Source organism: Rhipicephalus microplus, chromosome X (genome assembly GCF_043290135.1).
Source record: "Rhipicephalus microplus isolate Deutch F79 chromosome X, USDA_Rmic, whole genome shotgun sequence".
In the NCBI taxonomy this organism is placed as follows: domain Eukaryota; kingdom Metazoa; phylum Arthropoda; class Arachnida; order Ixodida; family Ixodidae; genus Rhipicephalus; species Rhipicephalus microplus.
In genome coordinates this window covers 282494847-282513589 of record NC_134710.1, presented here as the reverse complement: position 1 = coordinate 282513589, position 18743 = coordinate 282494847, and the positions used below count along the sequence as shown (strand labels likewise).

Sequence of the window (18743 nt, the reverse complement as noted above, 5' to 3'; positions counted from 1 at the left end):
AGGTGGCGGCTCCCGAAGCTTTCCCATAGAGTGACGGGGAAGTTTCGTGGCCAGTAAAAAGTATTGAGATTCTACGGCATTAGTTTGTGACGCAAGCAGGAAAATAAAGAAAAAATATAGGCCTGCTAGCTCAGTCAGTTAAAGCGTCGTGCTAATAACACGAAGGTCGTAGGTTCGATCTCTGCGCAGGCCACTTTTTTCCCCTTTTTTCATCTAGCTCGATCTATTCAGCTCTTCTTTCGCCAGTCCAAAAGCTACACAGCGCGACATTTGTAGGAGAGTAGAAAATAAGTGTTTCGGAAATTGCTACCAGACACGAATGCAGATAATCTATGCGCGTTATATAGAGCTTCTTTTTGTCCTTAACTGCTCGCCTTCGGGCCTGCTAGCTCGGTCGGTTAGAGCGTCATGCTAATAACGCAAAGGTAGTTGGTGGCGCCGCAGGGCGGCGCCACCGGTGTTAAGGGGGCATCCATAGTACTCGTAGAGGCACCACGGCATCTCTTATGGTGTGTTCACACTTGGCCTCGAAGAGAGCGAAACCGGTGAAACTCTCCGGAAGCTGGCTCGTTTCGCCGCCCAAGTGGCCCGAAAACCACGCCGTGCGGCTGTTGCGCAAAAATCGGCCCGAGTGCAAGTTTCCCGCCACGCGAAACCGGATCCGGTTTCCGCTTCACAGCCTTGGCTGCACTAGCTCAAACCACGTGACCTAACCAGCTGGCCGCAGATTCAACATGGTGGCACAGGCGTTTTCGGTGGCACACATGAGCTCAAATGAAAAACTTCCCATGCAGCACGACGAAGCTTGATGGCCTCAAGGAGGACGCGCTCATCGAGAGCCTGAATTGAATTACGATCGCCGAGAACTCTGGAAGTAGACGGTGCAGCGGCAGTGAGTCGGCTTGCCCCAGCATGTCTCGTGGTTTGATCCCTGCGCAGGCGGCTTTTTTTCATCTGGCTCCGTCTGTTCATCTCTTGTTTCACCATAGTCCAATAGCTAGCTGCACCGCGCGACACTTGTAGATGGGTAGAAAATAAGTGTTCCGGAGATTGCTACCAGACAAGAATGCAAGGAACCACTCTTGTGCGATAATACTGCTGTCAACCGGCTGCTATTTGAAGATGAATTCTGTGAGCTGCTGATCATGGAAACAGTTCAGCAGTGCGGCTATTAAATGCCGAAGCCAGTGACGTCAACTGACTCAGACCCCGGCCAGGACATAAAAGCAGAGCTTCATAGCCACTTCCTCAGTGGACTTGGTGGCACCGCCTCGGAACATATGCTCATGCGCTTTTTTCTTGTTGCACAGGTTGGTGATAAATATCTTGAATATTCTGTGCGCGATGATTAAATAACCGTGATGGTGCTACCCAGTCCGCTTTTTCTCGCTAACTTGATATGTCAATGCTACGATGCCATAACAATATTAATACTAACACTAGGTGATGTATAACTGAATGTACGACCACACTGAGACTCAGATAGCGAGGGGGCGCTGGCGTCGATCGACAAAGCAGCCGGCGTCACAGGTGCAAGTAGCCCCCAGGTGCAGAACGCTCCAGCTGAAAAGTCACAGCATGTGATAGTCGCCGGGGACTCGACTTTAAATCGATGCACAGAAGCCATCAAAGAGAGGGTAAGAGGTGACAAGCAGGTTGCAGTAGGGGCGTTCCGAGGACGCAAGCTGGAAGCAGTCATGAGGCAAGCGAGCGCAAAGCTCAAAACGACAGCTGATAGACGAAACCTGGTGATAATTTCAGGCGGTTTAAACGATGTCCTAAATGAAGATGCAGCAGGACTAGCAGCCACACTGGCGAAAGGCGTCGATGACATGCGCACCACTTCTCCTAAGGTACAGGTAGTGATATGCACGATACCGGAGGTACCGGTGCGTGATAGCAACCTGCAAAGAGTGGTGGTCAACGCAAACCAAGAGATATGGCGGATGAGTCGAGAGAAAGGCTTTGAGGTGGTGGAAATAAACAGAGAGGTGCATAGGTGGGGGGATTTCAACAAGACAGAATTCACTTCAATTGGCGGCTAGGCCATGAGGTGGGTTGGCGACTTGCAGGACGCGCAGTAGCTTTTTTGGGGGGCAAGCGAGCCCTTCGGGGTGCAGGATAGCTAGTAACGAGGAAAACAACCAGGGAGACTCTTCGACAGGTGGTATGGACAGATACGATTCCAAAGTGGCACCAGTATCTAAGATAGGTAGAGTCCGGGGCATAAATAGACGTAGCCACGAGCGCCGAGCCAATTCAGACATAGGGTATATTAACATGCAGGGTGGTAGGAACAGGCTGAAGTGGGAAGAAATAGAAGAACAGCTTAGGGAAGAGAAGCCGATGGTATACGGTTTTGTAAAAACACATCTCAGGGACATGGAACAACCTCCGAACAATCCGGACTACGCGTGGGAATATTGTAATAGAACAGAAGGCAGCAGAAAAGGGGGTGGTATTGGGGCATTCATTCATAAAATTACAGACTGGCAAAAGGTCAAGCAGGAGTGCAAGGAACATTTATGGCTAAAAGGGAAAGTGGCAGGTCAAATAACACTCCTTAGTTTCGTGTACTTGTGGACGGGAGCAAAGGCCAGAGAGGAAAACCAGGCAATGGTAGAGTGTATATGAAAGCACATTCAGGAGTTAGGAAGAGAGTGCGAGATAATTATACTAGGAGACATGAATGCGCACATAGAAGATATAGATGGGTATACCGACCCGACAGGCAGAATGATCATGGATATGTGTTAAAGGCCTGATTTGATCGTTTGCAACAGTACCGAGAAGTGTGAAGGGCAAACAACATGGGAGGTAGGAAGGCTTCAGTCGACGATAGATTATGCACTGATGTCACATAGGATGTATGATAAGCTCAGGGGAATGCACATAGATGAAGCTGGCTCCAGAAGTCTGGGTAGCGATCACAAACGTATCAAGCTAAGTTTTGGAAGAGCAGTGAAAGTGGGAAGGAGACAAGATGAGGAACTACAGGAAAATTTTTATCCAGAAAGGCAAATTGAAATAGCCACTAAACAAATCGAGAAAGTAATCACGGAGGATAATAAGAGAGTGTTGACATACACGAATCTAATTAGACTCTTTGAGCTAGAGCTTGCTAAGACACGTGGCAAGTCACCCCGGAAAAGAAGACACAAACCCAAAAGTTGGTGGGATGAGGAAGTTAAGAGAGCCATAGCAAAACGTCAGGAATCCTCTAGGGAACACAGACATGCTAAGCAGCGGGGGGAACCGACAGATGATGTTGAAAGAAAATGGGCAACCTTTCTAAGCTGTAGAAGGGATGCATCCCTCCTGATCAATGAAAAGATTAGAAGGAAGGGAGCTCAGTGGCTGGCAGAAGTACATAAAAAAGATAGAAAGGCAGCTGTGAAATCTTGGAACCATCTAAACTCCCTAAGAATTGAGACGAGCCTAGAGCAGAGTTTTATACCTACAGCCCAAGGTGCTAGGCTAGAAGGGGACGAAGCTATTTAATATATAAAAACAAGGGTGACAGAAAAATTTCAACAAAGAAGTACTTTATGCACCACAATAGACAAGGACGAATCAAGTGGTGCAATGGCTCCATTTTCACAACAAGAGTGGGAAAGGGCTGAGAAAAGGGTTCCTAGTAGTACATCAACAGGCACAGATGGCATTCCAATTAGGCTGATAAAGACATTAGGTCCGAAGGCTAAGCAGGCTTTGAGAGAGGCAGTGAGCACAATAATAATCGATGGTGAAGTCACAGATGGATGGAAACTTAGCAGGATGAGCATGATCTATAAAGGAAAGGGGAACAAAGCTGACATAAACAACTACCGTCCTATAACAGACACATCAGTGGTCTACAGGCTGGCGATGCAGATTATAAAGGAAAGACTGCAGGCGTGGATAGAGGATGAGGGGGCGCTGGGGGAAATGCAGAATGGGTTTCGGAAACACAGGAGGTTGGAAGACAATCTGTTCTCACTGACGCAGTGCATCGAAATAGCAGAAAAGGAACACAGACCCCTGTGGCTAGCATTTTTGGATATCAAGGGAGCGTACGATAGCGTGGTTCAAGAGGAATTGTGGGGAATACTGGACACACTAGGCGTGGAACATGTAGTCACTAATCTTTTAAAGGGTATCTATAAAGGTAACAAGGTAGTTATAAAGTGGAAAAAACAGGTATCCAAGCCTGCAGAGGTAAAACGGGGGCTTAGGCAGGGGTGCCCCCTGTCACCCTTATTATTCATGATGTACCTACAAGGATTAGAGGCAAAATTAGAGGGAAGTGGACTGGGCTTCAACCTCTCTTTAGTCAAACAAGAAAAACTTATTGATCAGGCACTACCAGCATTAATGTACGCAGATGATATAGTGCTAATGGCCAACAACAAGGAAGATTTGCAGAGATTGATGGACATTTGCGGTAATGAGGGAGATAGGTTAGATTTAAGATAAAGTAAGGGAAAATCAGCAGTCATGATTTTCAATGACAACGAAGAGAGTGAGCTTAGAATACAGGAGGTCACTCTAGAGACAAATATCTGGGCGTGTGGATAAGCAATGGGACCGAGTATCTGAGGGAACACGAAATATACGTGACGACTAAAGGTAACAGGAATGCAGCAGTGATGAAAAATAGGGCACTGTGGATTTACAATAGGTATGATGTTGTGAGAGGAATATGAAAAGGGGTCATGGTTCCTGGGCTGACGTTCGGCAATGCGGTCTTGTGCATGAGATCAGAAGTTCAAGCAAGATTAGAAATTAAGCAACGTGGAATAGGTAGGCTTGCTTTAGGAGCTCACGGGAATACACCAAATCAGGGAGTACAAGGTGATATGGGATGGACATCATTTGAGGGCAGGGAAGCTAGCAGCAAGATAAAATTTGAGAAGCGATTGAGATAAATGGGGGAAGAGCGTTGGGCTAGGAAGGTTTTCAGCTACTTGTACATGAAGAATGTTGATACCAAATGGAGGAAGCGAACCAGGAAGTTGCCTGGTAAATACTTAGAAAACAGCAGGGGGCCAAACCAAAAAGAACTATCGGTTAAGAAGAAAGTAAAGAAAACGGAGACTGACATGTAGAGAATGGACATGATTAAGAAGTCCGCACTAGAGATCTATCGAACTTTTTTAAGCAGAAAATTGCCAAGGAAAGAATCTATGATAATACTCGGGGTAGTTCTCCACTGTTTGAGGCCAGGACGTGAGTACTGCGAACCAAGACATATCGGGCCAAATACGAAGGGGTAGACACAGTATGCAGTGCGTGTGGAGAAGAAGAAGAAACTGCCGAACACTTGATAATGTTCTGTAAAGGGCTTCACCCTATAGTTCAGGATTATGGCGCAGAGTTTTTCAAAGCACTGGGGTTTAGGGACCGGGAGGGCAAAATAAACTTTAGGCGGGTAGACTTAACTAGGAGGAGGTTATCTGATTGGTCGCTAAAGTCAAGGCACAAGTGAAAATTAAACTCTTCACTGCAAAGTACGAATCCTCAAACTCACTTTGTAAGGAAAAAAATAAATATAGTTTTTGGTTCATTAGGTATTACAGCTTGGTGGCGCTAGCCACCGCCCGATCTAAAGGTTACAGCCATATCCATCCATCCATTCATCCGGGAGCGGTCGCACACCACGTCGGCTCTGTGAAATATTGCAATTATTTGCGTCACATCAAGTCGTTCTCCTGCAAGCCTTCTACCACCGTCTCGTAGAACGTCACCCGCAACCGTAGACATCACGTCTTGTCAAAGTGGGCCGTCTTCTGACCCTTTTTCAGTCACTTGAAGATTTCGCCAAACCACCGCAGAGTTAAGCCTAACCGCACTAAGGGCCGCGCTGGCCCTGCCCGCGGGGTTTCCCCGGTAATGGCGACTCCAAATCAAGTCACGGGCTACGATCCGGAGCCCCTACAGATCATACAGATGGATTCTGCTCAAACCGGGACACCTCTACGAACCGAGGAAGAGTACCTCAAGGATATGCTCCGCGTCTGGCGCGGAAGGAAAAACGCAGCAGTGGCGTCGAGAGACGCCAGGGCTCCTGCAGCCAAACAACAAGCAGCGTCTCGCCTTCAGTAAGCACAGGGCGAGAACGCGCCGAGCGTCATCTCGCAGCGCGCCAAGCAACTCAAGTGGCGGCCGAAAAACACGCAGTGCATTGAAAAAGACGACATCATAGTGGTGCTGAAACCGCGTGAGACGCTCGACCTCAAGGCCACGTTTGGTCCTGGACAAGCCGGCGCTGCAGTCCGCAGAATCCTTAAGCCGACGCAAGTGGGGGCTTGCGGTGTGGCACCTCTGGGATCAAAATGTACTTATGTGCACGCTTAAATCAGTGGACGCCACCGAGAGACTCCTCCGGGACATTAAGCTGCCAGTCGGGGGCCGCCAGCTAACATTCCGGGGACATCCCAAACTCTCCGGTGAGTTCTGTCGGGGCGTCGTGCAAGTCTCTCAAGACGAAACGTCCGAAACTGTGAAAAGCAAGCTCAGTGCTGAGCCAAATGTAGTGTCTGTGCGCAAGCTTGGGGACACCCCGGTTGCGGTGATCACCTTCGCGGGGACCAAGGTGCCACGGACGGTGTTATACAACTGTGAGCGGCTCCCTGTTCGCTTGTATAAGGAGACAGTGCCTGCATGCCCACTCTGTGGCACAGTGGGCCGTCGAGCAGATACTTGCCCGCTCCCGCAGCCCGGCCGCTGCACAAGCTGCGGCGTTCAGGTACCTGCTGCTACTCTTGACGGCCCCACGGAACACCAGTGCATTCCGAGCTGCCTCCTCTGCGGCGGTGGCCACAAGACTGGAGTTCCCGGTTGTGCTGGACGGTTCCGGCAGTCAGTCAAGTCGGGATCCCCATGCGGATCCAAGCCGAGGACAATGGGAGGGGGGCACAAACAGGCTCCGACTCTTAAGACTGGCCCCAAGAAAACACCAGCCGCCAAGTCGAATAAGCCAGAACCCAAGAAGACCAACACCGGGTACTCCACCAATGTAAAGTCTGGGACCCCATCAGAGCCTCCTGTCTTTGTCAAGGACTGCCCACCCTTGACACCCGTCCAAGCACAGGTGAGCTGTTGGGGTGGGGCAGTCTCCGGACCTTCCCCTTCTCCCTCCCCTACCAAAACCGCCCTAGAGCAGCAGATAGCGGAGCTCAGGCACCAGAACCAAATTCTTGCGCGCAAAATTCAGGAATTAGAAGCCAAGCAGGTCGGGTCATCCGAGCCAGTGCAGGAAGCCGAGGCAGAGGACGGGGATGACGGCTCTTCCGTCACAACCCGTCTCACTAGCGTCTCGTGGCAGGACGCGGACACAGTAGTTGGACCAGCTTCCATTACCGGATCCATCGGTCGCATCGAGTCCCTCGAGCGTAAAACCGAGCAATTAGAGGCGAGCGTGGCAGCCCTCCCCAATCAAATCATGTCGGCAGTCCGCGAGTCCTTTCAGGACATGTTCACGGCAGCCTTAACGCAAGCACTTCCCGAAATTGTGGCGCAGGTCTCTAACTCAGTCTTTAAAGCCATGCAGCCCTGGGTTATCGCCTAAATTAAAAACACCACTCAGAGCGACTCCCCGCAGGTTAAACGCAAGTCGGCCTCCCGTCAGGCAGCAGAAGAAGGCTTTTCGGGGCCGGCTTAAGGTCCGGACCGGACCTCTGCACCGTAAATAAATACTAAAAGATGGCTAGCTGATCTAACAAACAAGCTAAATATCTACAAAAATTTGAGAATATACAATGCAACTGCAGGGGTTTTAGAGCCTGGAAAAAACGGTCGCACCTCCAGCTCTACTTGCAGTCCCTCGCAAACATGCCCGCCTTGCTTGTTTTGCAGGAGCCCGGTTTGGACGTTAAATTCTCTGGCTATAGCACTTTCCAGGGGGGGGGGGGGGGGCTCGTCATGCATCCTGGTGAACAAGGCATATACCACGATTCAGGTCGATTTAAACTCAAGTACTGAACAAGAATACACAATGGTCAGAGTACTGCCTCTCAGACGTCGCGACCAGTCAATACACATCCTAAATATATACAGCCCCCCGCATAAGCCACGCGTAACGTTTAGCAAAATTTTCCTCCGGGCGATCAAGTTGGCAGACAAGGACCCCTTAGTGATCGTGGGAGACTTCAATGCTCCCAGCCTTCACTGGGGCTATCACTACGTGAAGGCCAGAGGACGTAAGCTGGCGGAGCTTATCTTCACCCTTCGCCTCACGCTGCTCACAGATCCGGCGTACCCCACTCGACTGGGGAACTCGGTAACCCGTGACACGTGTCCGGACCTGTCTCTCGTAAAAAATGCTAAGGATGCTACCTGGGAGAACTTGGGCGATTCTCTAGGCAGTGATCACCGCGTTCTCCGGGTCACACTCCTGGAAAAGTCAGCTCATAAAAAATTCGGTCAAGCCAAGTTGACCGATTGGACGCAATTTCGCAATCAGACTATCCCTTCCGTACTATTTTATGGAGGCTATGCAGAATGGGCTCAACACGTAAACAACATTCAGAAAAGACTTGTTACTACCCTCCAAACGAACGAAGAAATCCCCGCAGTTGATACTCACCTCCTACATTTGTGGGAGGCGCGCCGAAGCTTAACAAAACGTTAGAAAAAGCAGAAGACTAATCGCAAATTACGTATCCGCATAGCCCAACTCACGGAACAGGCTGCAGCATATGCTGCCCAACTCTCAGATTCAAATTGAATAGCCCGCTGCGACGCCGTAGCTCGTCAGATGAGCTAGAAGGGGACATGGCGTCTCTTTCGCAGTCTCATAGACCCCTCTCAAACGAGAGGGCAGGCGCAGAAGCAGCTACGGCAAGCTCTGCAAGGGTACCAAGGCACTCCGGCACAGCTTACGGATGCTCTGTGCGATAGGTATCTCTGTCATACGGAGGACCTGCCTGGGCCGGCGTACACGTACTCTGGTAAGCCTAATCACCAACTCGATGCCCGTTTTGAGTTGCATGACCTTAAAGCGGCTTTAGCTAAAATGCGCAGGGGTACGGCTCCGGGGCTAGACTGCATAACACTAAAGCTGTTGGCAAACCTCCCTGACACAGCCTACCTACATTTATTGGAATACATGAACGAGATCTGGGACGGCCGTGTGCTCCCTTCTGAATGGAAAACGTCACTTGTGACTTTTATCTCCAAAGCAGGCAAGGCCGTGAATACGGAAAATCTGAGGCCCATATCACTGACTTCGTGCGCGGGCAAGCTTATGGAGACGATGGTACGGGATCGCCTTTCCCCATACCTTGAGGGCAAGGGCTTCTTTGCAGACGCCATGTTTGGGTTTCGCCCACACAAGTCTGCACAGGACGTCCTTCTCCTGCTCCATAGGGCCGTCATACAGCTCATAACTATGCAACACAATGATAAAGCCATCCTCGCCCTTGATCTGAAGGGAGCTTTCGACAATGTTAAACACAGCAGCTTCCTGGCTAACTTGAGTTCCACCGATTGCGGGGCTAAGGCCTTTGCATATGTCAGAGATTTTCTCTCTAAACTCCAGGCACTTCTTCGGATCGAGGACGAGGAATATGGCCCGCAAATTATGGGAACATGGGGTACCCCACAGGGAGCAGTGTTATCACCGCTGCTTTTCAAAATTGCTATGATGCGCCTTCCAAGCGAATTGGCCAGGGTGGAAGGCACACCACACGCAGTATATGCCGATGATTTTACAATCTGGACCACTGAAGGGAGCCTTGGCGAAATGCAAGAACGCCTTCAGCAGGCCGCATCCATAGTCGAGGCGTATGCCAATGATTGTGGACTCCAATGTGCTCCAAACAAATCAGAGTTTCTGCACGTTAGAGCGAAGCCAAGAGATAAGTCAGCCATACACATCTCCCTGTCTGGGGTTCTCATCAGAGAGGTGGAGGAACTCCGGATTTTGGGCCTGTTCATTCACCACAGACTCAGACCGGACTCCACAATAGCGAAACTCAAGAGAATAGGCGAACAGGTAGGGTGCATGATCCACCGCCTTTGCAACAAGCGGGGTGGTCTGCGGCGCAGGGACGCGCTTCGGCTCGCCCATGCCTTCGTGACTAGCCGGATCCTCTACGCTGTCCCATACCTTCGCACTAACAAGCAAGAAGACGAAAGAATAGATGCCATCATTCGTAAGGCTACTAAACGAGCTCTGGATCTCCCGGTGGCCACTTCCAACGCCAAACTGAGGGCGTTAAGTGTGCTCAACTCGTACCAAGAGTTGCGGGAGGCCCAGCTTATGAATCAATATACGCGGCTCGTGCAGACGGCTCCCGGGCGCCGCCTGCTGAACCGCTTACATATACAGCACACTTGCACTGCAGAGAAGGCGGAGCGTATTCCGGAACTGTGGCGGCATATGCTCTCGGTCTCTCCACTCCCCAGTAACATGGATAAGCACACGCACGAAAGCAGAAGACAGGCGCGGGCTCGGATCTTGAGAGGCACCACGGCTCCCGACCTGGTGTATTCTACGTATATATAGCGGGGCCTTCGCCCACCGGATTTTACACGGCCTGTGTAGTTCACTGGGAAAAGCATGTCAATGGGCTCTCGTTCCGAGCACAAAATCCAGAGCGCGCTGAGGAAGTCGCGATAGCACTTGCTGCTGCGGACCCCAACTCGAAAGTTATCATCACAGACTCCCGGAAAGCATGTGCTCATTATTTGGTAGGAGAGATATCCCCCCTAGCCAGCCAAATTCTAAAACGGGCTCTCGCTGATCCAGCCCCGAAACGCATCGTATGGGCTCCTGGCCATCAGGGCTTACGAGGTAATGAGGCCGCTGACGCGGCCACCCAAGCGCTTACCCACCGGGCTCCTCACTTTGGCTCTTATGACTCGGAGGCCAATACACCGCTGCTGCGGTTAAAAAAAATTCTGACCTGTTATCGCGACACTCACCGCCTTTACCCGGCTCCTGCAAAGGGGCTGAGTAAGGCGGAAGAGCGAACTCTAAGGCGCCTGCAGACAGGTACTCTACACTGTCCTGCAATCCTAAAACACTTCGATGCGAACACAGATGGGCGGTGCCCACACTGTGGAGAGACGTGTGATATCTTCCACATGGTGTGGGCATCTCCGAAAAATCCCCACCTACCCCCTTCCCTTACCCCTTCCCGAGAGGCATGGAAGACTGCCCTCCTCAACTGCTCATCACTAGAGTCTCAACGGGCTCTGGTGAGACGGGCGCGAGTAGAGGCCTCGTCATGTGGTGTCTCGGACTAAGGACGCCGACCATGTAGTGGGGTCATGCTTTGGCCCCATACCTCTCTCTTTTATAATAAATGTTTTTCATCATCATCATCAGATAGCGACGAAAGCACAAACACTGCTGTATTGAAAAAGATGGTTTGGTTCGGTTTTTTTCAATGGTGCATAGACAGCTTAAGCCATCATGCACCAAACGCATGGTATGGTTTTTTTTAATTGTTGGGATGCCTCACCGAGTCCTTGCCTAGGCAAGGGCCTCGAGGATACCAACTATGTCTCAAAAACATCAATCGTCTTCTAAAAAGTGGGAAGCCCTACGAGGTTTTCCTGTGTATTTAGACGATGCAGTGTATAAATTTAGAGTTTGTCTAAAAATCCTGCTTCTTTTAAGAAGCTAAAAACTTCTGAGTTATCAACAAGCACGTCTTCACTTAAAAGCAGTGCAGGATGAAGAGGTATATGTTCATTGTAAATAAGATACAATGCTTTTTTTGTAATTCTTCTAGTTTAGTGCATGACAGTAAAATATGATTCACTGATCGCTCACCTCCGAATTTCGGACACGAAGGTTTGTCCTCTGTTGCTAGTAAGTAATTGTGGGAGCAGTTTGTGTGTCCAATGCGTAAACGACTTAAAACTACTTCTGTGAACCGTTCTTGGTGTGAACAGGACCTCCATTCTTCTAAGATGGGTTTCATTAGGTGGAGCTTGTTTTCTGTTTCTGAGTGCCATCTAGCCTGCCATGCATTTTTGAGTTTGGGGTGTACTGATTTTAGGACATCTTTGTAAGAAATGCTGACGTTCTTTATTTCTTTACCTGCGCTTTTGCTGCTCATTCATCTGCCTTCTCGTTTCTACAGATTCAGACGTGGCTCGGTAACCAACAAAGCTTTATGTTGTGTCCCTGCTATATAACTGGTATTATTTGGTGTAGAATGTCGCCTATCATTGGCACATACGCATTTCGCAGATGAAGGGCTCTTAGTTCACTTAATGAGTGTTTATATTATACTTTTCTCGATGTTTTAAGTTTTTTATTTTTTTCATCGCTATTGAGACAGCGTAGAATCCTGCGGTAAATACGGAGGCGCATTGCGGTAACCGAACTGTATGTTCCTAATGATTGTGTATTACCACACTTTCAACATATTGTGTCGATTTGGAACTATCGGTGTAGAATGCTGTGTGTGTCGCATATTTTGCCTGAGGTGCTAGAAATTCTTGTAGTATATGCTCACACGGGGTTTCCTTTTTCTCAGCGTGAAGTAACACACAGAGGGGAGGCAGTAGCAAGGCGGGAGTGCATTGGGTCTCTGATCAATCATCGGCAACGTGTCTTTTATATTTAAATCTTGGCATTTGTCAAATCTGAGAAGCAACGGCGAAATTTCTTGGGGTTTGTTAATAAATAGTGTTCTGGATAGGCCTTGAGTTATAATGGGTGAAAAAGGTGGTTGGGCATTGATCGAATCTTTAGAACATATGAGCATGTGAGCATGACTATTCTGTCTCTCAGTGGTGGTTCATTTTTTTTTATGTACAAGATACTGCAGGCATTAAGCCCAAGCAGGAATGGTACAGGTGGTAAGGCAATCAAGCCAAGCATCACACAGCATACAATAATCCAATCATCACACACATACAACAATGATGCAATCAAGCTTATCATAACAGCAATGAATTAGGTGGGATTGCGAGAATCGCATTTTTTAATTTTTTTTATCAAAAGAAAGGTAAAGCAACATGGCACTGAAAGTGAGCAATCAACAGAAAGGATCAGTGGATAATAAAACTGCAAATCGTTTTTACATCCTCAGGAAAACATGTGCGTCAATAGAATCTGTCGACAGCAGGGCGGCAAACGCGAAATTGTTCCACTCACAGATTGTGCGCGGGAAAAACAAAAATTTGAAGAGATTAGTTTTGGTGAAATACGGAGTTAAGGCAAGGGAGTGTGAATGATGACAGCGCCATGTTTCAAGGCGACTAATGTAGGGGCTGTGATCAAATAAGAGCTTCCGGTTAACTAATTGGTAAAGTAATTTTAGCCTAAATGATTTACGTCGGGATTCTAATGTTGGGATACCATGTCTTTCCATCAGTGCAGAAACAGAGTCTGTTAGACCGTACATACCATAAATAAAGCGGACGGCCCTTCTTTGAGTTCTTTCGAGGCAGTCGATATTGGTTTTAGTGTGAGGATTCCAAATAACGAGGTCTCTGGTCGAAGTCGTCGAGGTCGTCGGGCACGGTGGACCTGGCGGGAGCATGGCTCGTTTTAAGCCGTTTTTCTACCTCATGCAGGGCTTGTTAAGCTGCTTTGCTGCGCTGGCCAACCCATTGGCCGCGCAGTTCTCCTCGCCCTCGGACACTTTCCCGCCGCCCTTGCACCAGCGACTATCCGTCAAAGAGCCACATCGCCTGCACGTGCCACATCCTGGTGACCTCATTGTCTCCCTGCTGCCACCTATGCAATTCGGGGCCGTGACGTCTACCGATGCAGTGCCTATAAAAGATCGTCTCCAACACTTCGTCTTCAATGGGCACGGCGGACCTGGCGGGAGCATGGCTCGTTTTAAGCCGTTTTTCTACCTCATGCAGGTTGATTCGGTTTACACCAGTCTTAAAAGCAACAATCCTTTTCTGCTGGTCCTGCCGTGCCCCGGTCAGTGCTACAAATGTGCCTGTACATACAGACTTTTTATAGGGGGCGTCCTAAATGCACCGGTTGCGAGACGCTGACCTTGATTGTGTAGCAAATCAAGCTGTTTCAGATAGGATTTTCTCGCTGATCCATATACTATACTATCATAATCTAGGCAGGATCATACAACAGAGCGGTATATTTGTAGTAAGCCTGTCCTATCTGAACCCCAGCGTTTGCGTGACAGGACCTTCAGTATGTTCAGAGATTGGGATGCTTTTTTCTTTAACGCTTTTATGTGTGGAAGGAATATAAGCTTCTTATCAAATACTATATCCAAGAACTGATGTTCTTTCTTTACTGGTAATTCGGTTTGATTTAGGTATAAGGTAGGGTCTGTCTGTATGCCTCATTTGAGAGAGAAAAGAAGGGCCACGGTTTTTTGTGCAGAAAAGTGGAAACCATTTCTGTCTGCTCATCTTGTTAGCTTATTAATCGCTAACTGTAGTTGTGTTTCACATGTCGATGTGCTGAAGGATGTGCTAGCTATTTGGAGGTCGTCGACGTAGAGTGAGTGCAAGACGGACTTGGGTATTACTTTGCTGATTGAGTTCATTTTTATGACAAATAGTGTTTAGCTTAAAATGCACCCTTGTGGCACTCAATTTTCCTGAGTAAATCCTTTTGATAGTGTAGAACCTAGGCGCTCCTGGAATGAACGGTTAGATCGGAAGTCTTTGGGGCAGTTGAACATCTTTCCGCGGATTCCTAGCTCAGCCAGGTCCTGGAGGATTCCGAACCTCCAGGTGGTATCGCATGCTCTTTTCAAGTAAAAAAAAAGACGATAAGACAATTTCGTTTGCGTACAAAGGCTCCACGGACAGTGTGTTAGAGTCGCACTAGGTGGTCGGTTGTGCAGCATGTGTTTTAAAACTGCACCGATGAAAATCGAGGAGTTTGCGTGATTCTAACATGAATGACAACCTAATAATAACACTTTCGAAGGACTTTGTGAGACATTTGGTGAGAGCTATTGGTCTGTAGCTACTAGCACAGGTTGATGGCTTTCCCGGTTTCGAAAATGGGATGATGATGGCCTTCTTCTAGGCTTCAGGTAGTTTTCCGGATATCCAAACTTGATAGAAGAATGTGAAAAGTATTTCTATGGTGCATTCAGAGAGATGGGCTAACATTTAGTAGTGTATCTTGTCGGGTCAAGGTGCAGTTTGCTTGCCTGCAGTCAATACGGTGCATATTTCTTGATAAATAATTAAGACGTTTTATGGTTTATTTGTGTTTCCACTTGTTGGAAGTCTTTGATTTTCGGCTGCGTGTTTGTGTTTCAGAAATGATTGTGTACAATGTGACGAGCTGAAAACAGCACAGAAGAATTCACCCAGCATATTTGCCTGTTCTTGAATACTTGTCTGTACGCCAGGAGGTGTCAGCAATGGTACAGTGAACGGAGAACACTTGCCGTCTATCTTCCTGACCTGTTCCTACATGTTTTTGACGTTTGATATAGTGGGGTTTAACGTCCCAAAACCACCATTTGATTATGAGAGACGCCGTAGTGGAGGGCTCCGGAAATTTCGACCACGTGGGGTTCTTTAACGTGCACCCAAATCTGAGCACACGGGCCTACAACATTTCCGATTTTTTTTGACATGATGGTGCTGTTTACGGAAGAGATGTAATTTCGCCAGGATGCTTTTTCAGCGTTGCGACGGATGTATCTGGCCTTGGCTCAAAATTTTGTTTAAACTTACAGAGTTTTCTGGTGTCGGGTACCTGCGAAAGGTCCCCCAGGCCTTAATTTGGACTATAAGCAAATATCGCTTAACTCAGAGTGGTTAGCCACACTGGGTTAACCCTTGCTGCCAGAGAACAAGGAAGTAAATAGAATAGAAGATCTAAGAGGAGAAAGATAGGAAAAGGCGACTGCCGATTTCCCCTGGGTGGGTCAGCCTAGGGGTGCCGTCTACGTGAAGCTGAGGCCAAATGGGTGTGTGGCCTCTGCTAGGGAGCATTAAAGGTCCAAGCACCCAGCGTCAGCTCAGCCACCATCATCCGCTTTTTCCCGGACACGGCTCAGCCACGCACGGCTAGGCACGGGAGAGGTCGACTCCCCTCGTTAGCTCGGGTCCATGGTGTCCCTACACACCAAACGCCTGGTTGCGCAGACACCACTGCTGGGTATTGAAAAAGATGCTGAAGGAACAAAGTGAAACAGACAAGACACTGAAGGAATTTTAATTTGAATCCAGTTGAAAAACACGTATCTGCCTTACAATCCACAATAGCTGTAATTGAGAATTAACTATTTCGATTAACACAATGTGAACAAAAAGTGTTGGATTATGAAAGCAATTGCAAGAGCAAGACCATACAGCTGCATGACTTTGTTATAAAAATGGATGATATGGAAAATAAAAGCTGCTGCAACAATCTAGTAATTTATGGCATCGCTGAGGAATTAGATGAGGAACCCAAAAGTCTATTGATTTGATTAATATGTGGGGTTTAACGTCTTAAAACCACCATATGGGCATGAGAAACGCCGTAGTGGAGGGCTCTGGAAATTTCGACCACCTGAGTTTCTTTAACGTGCACCCAAATCTGAGCACACGGGCCTACAACATTTCCGCTTCCATCAGAAATGCAGCCGCCGCAGCCGGGATTCACAGCCGCGACCTGCGGGTCAGCAGCCGAGTACCTTAGCCACTAGACCACCGTGGCCGGGCGACCCAAAATCTAGAAAATAAGGTGAAGGAAGATATACTTAAAGATATGCTGGGCCTACAAATCAACTCTATAGAAAGAATTCATAGGGTTGGAAATCGCCAGAGTCAACACGCTCGCCTGATAATTCCGCGACTTTTTGATTTTAATAAAAAAACTGAGATTCTTTCATCTTGTAAGAAACTTAAGCGCACATGAATATCAGTGTCAGAAGATTTCTCAAAAAGAACTAGGGACATCCGAGCTAATTTATGGTGTTCAATGACAAGTGAAAGGGCAAACGGTAGAAAGGTTTCACTGTCATTTAATAAATTAGGAATGAACGTACGGATGTACACGTGGGATCTTGATAACCAAGTTAGAGTTGACATTATCAAAAAGGTGCGCCCCATGTACGGGATTCCCAGGCCTCGTCATCAGCACACAATAGGGTAAAGGGACGCAAGAAAAAATGACAAGGTGAGAAGACTCGGCAGACTTTCGCGCCATTTTCAATTTTGTGCCTAAATGCGCAAAGTATTGTCAATAAAATTGACCGATTGGAAGAAATAATCATAATCAATCGTCCGGATGTTGCGATAATTACATCCACGTGGCTTCATGCCCATATGAATGATACTGAAATTGCACCTGCTTCGTATTGAGTGATTCGAAATGATCGAGACTGCCGTTGGGATGGTGTAGCCATTGTGATAAAGAACAGCTTAGCGTTTCAAGAGTCAGGAATAGACAATCTTGAAAGTGCCTGGTGCAACGTAAAGTTCGATGATACGACGTTGATGATAGGTGCTATTTACAGCCACCCGGGGGCACCTAAGGAATATCTTTTGAACGTTCATGACTACTTACACAAAAGATTGAACAACCGCTCAAAGCTCTTATTAACTGGTGACGTCAGTCTTGCTGGAATGAACTGAGATGCACTAGCTACCGGCAACAGCGATGTTAAAAACTGTGAGAATCTGCTAAATATAATGTTTGCTTTTTTTTCACAGATTGTTGAAGAACCTACGCCTGTCCAGAAAAATGCTAGCAGAATACTTTATCTCGATTTGGTATCGCAGTGTATATCCTCACGCATAAGTGTTACAGAAGAAATATCAGATGATAAAATGCTTGTTTCAACATTCCTTACTCTAAGTGGGTGCGCTAGCTATAAGAAAAAGTCATCCTTCGTTACTTTTAGAGACTACAGCTGAGCTAATGATGAAAGTATTATTGACTATTTAGAAAAAAAAAAACACTAGAAATTTTTCAGCTAAGACTGACGAAGATGTCAATGTTCTATGTGTAAAAATCAAAGAGATTCTAAGATACTGTGAAAATAATTTTATACCAACTAAATTTAAAAAAAAGTAAGCGGAAAACGCCATGGATAATGCAGAACATTATTCATCTAAAACGTAAAAGAAAAAATCGACGAAGGAAAAAAATAGATTCAGCAGTAACAGTAGAAGTAGCTTGCGATTTAAAGTAGAAATGAAAGTTGCAAGAGACTACATCTTTTCGAACACTTTATCAAGCTTCATTAAAAACGAACCGCAAAAAGTTTGGCGCTACTTATTGAAGCCAGATGGTGGAATCAGTAAATTAGAAGTAGCAGGCTCAGTTATAGAAGACATGGACATTGTGACTAATACATTTAATGACTACATTCAGTCCGTCTTCACACGCTCAGCAATTGCACCGGTGTGCATGCCAGTAACTAATAACTGGAAGGGTGTCCTCAAGATAACAGAGCAAGGTATTCTGAACTTGATTTTGCAAGTAAACACCAATAAATTGCCCGGGCCGCCAGATAGTATACGAAATATGTTTTTCGAGAAGATACGCTCAGCAACTTTCTCCCTTTTTTCAGATTAAACTTTCGACATCGATGAGTACATCTTCTCTTCCTAAAAATTGGCTGTGCGCTAAAGTAATACCGATTCATAAAGAAGGCAAGAAGCAACACGTGGAAACATATCGAGCAATATCACTGACAAGTTGCTGCTGTAAAGTTATGAGACCCATATTGAGTAAAGCTATTATTACGTACCCAAACAAAAACAACGTGTTATATCCTATACAACGTGGTTGTAGAAAAGGTTTGTGAACAATTACTCAGTTATTAAAGATAGCCCATAAATTCGCGTCAATA

At 47.3% G+C, this 18743-nt stretch overlaps 1 non-coding gene across 1 annotated transcript; it reads left to right on the top strand.

The window, feature by feature from the left end:
- The first annotated feature begins 119 nt into the window (after positions 1-119).
- Positions 120-193, top strand: TRNAI-AAU (transfer RNA isoleucine (anticodon AAU)). The gene has a single exon. It is a non-coding gene; the product is annotated as a tRNA-Ile (tRNA).
- Positions 194-18743: the final 18550 nt, after the last annotated feature.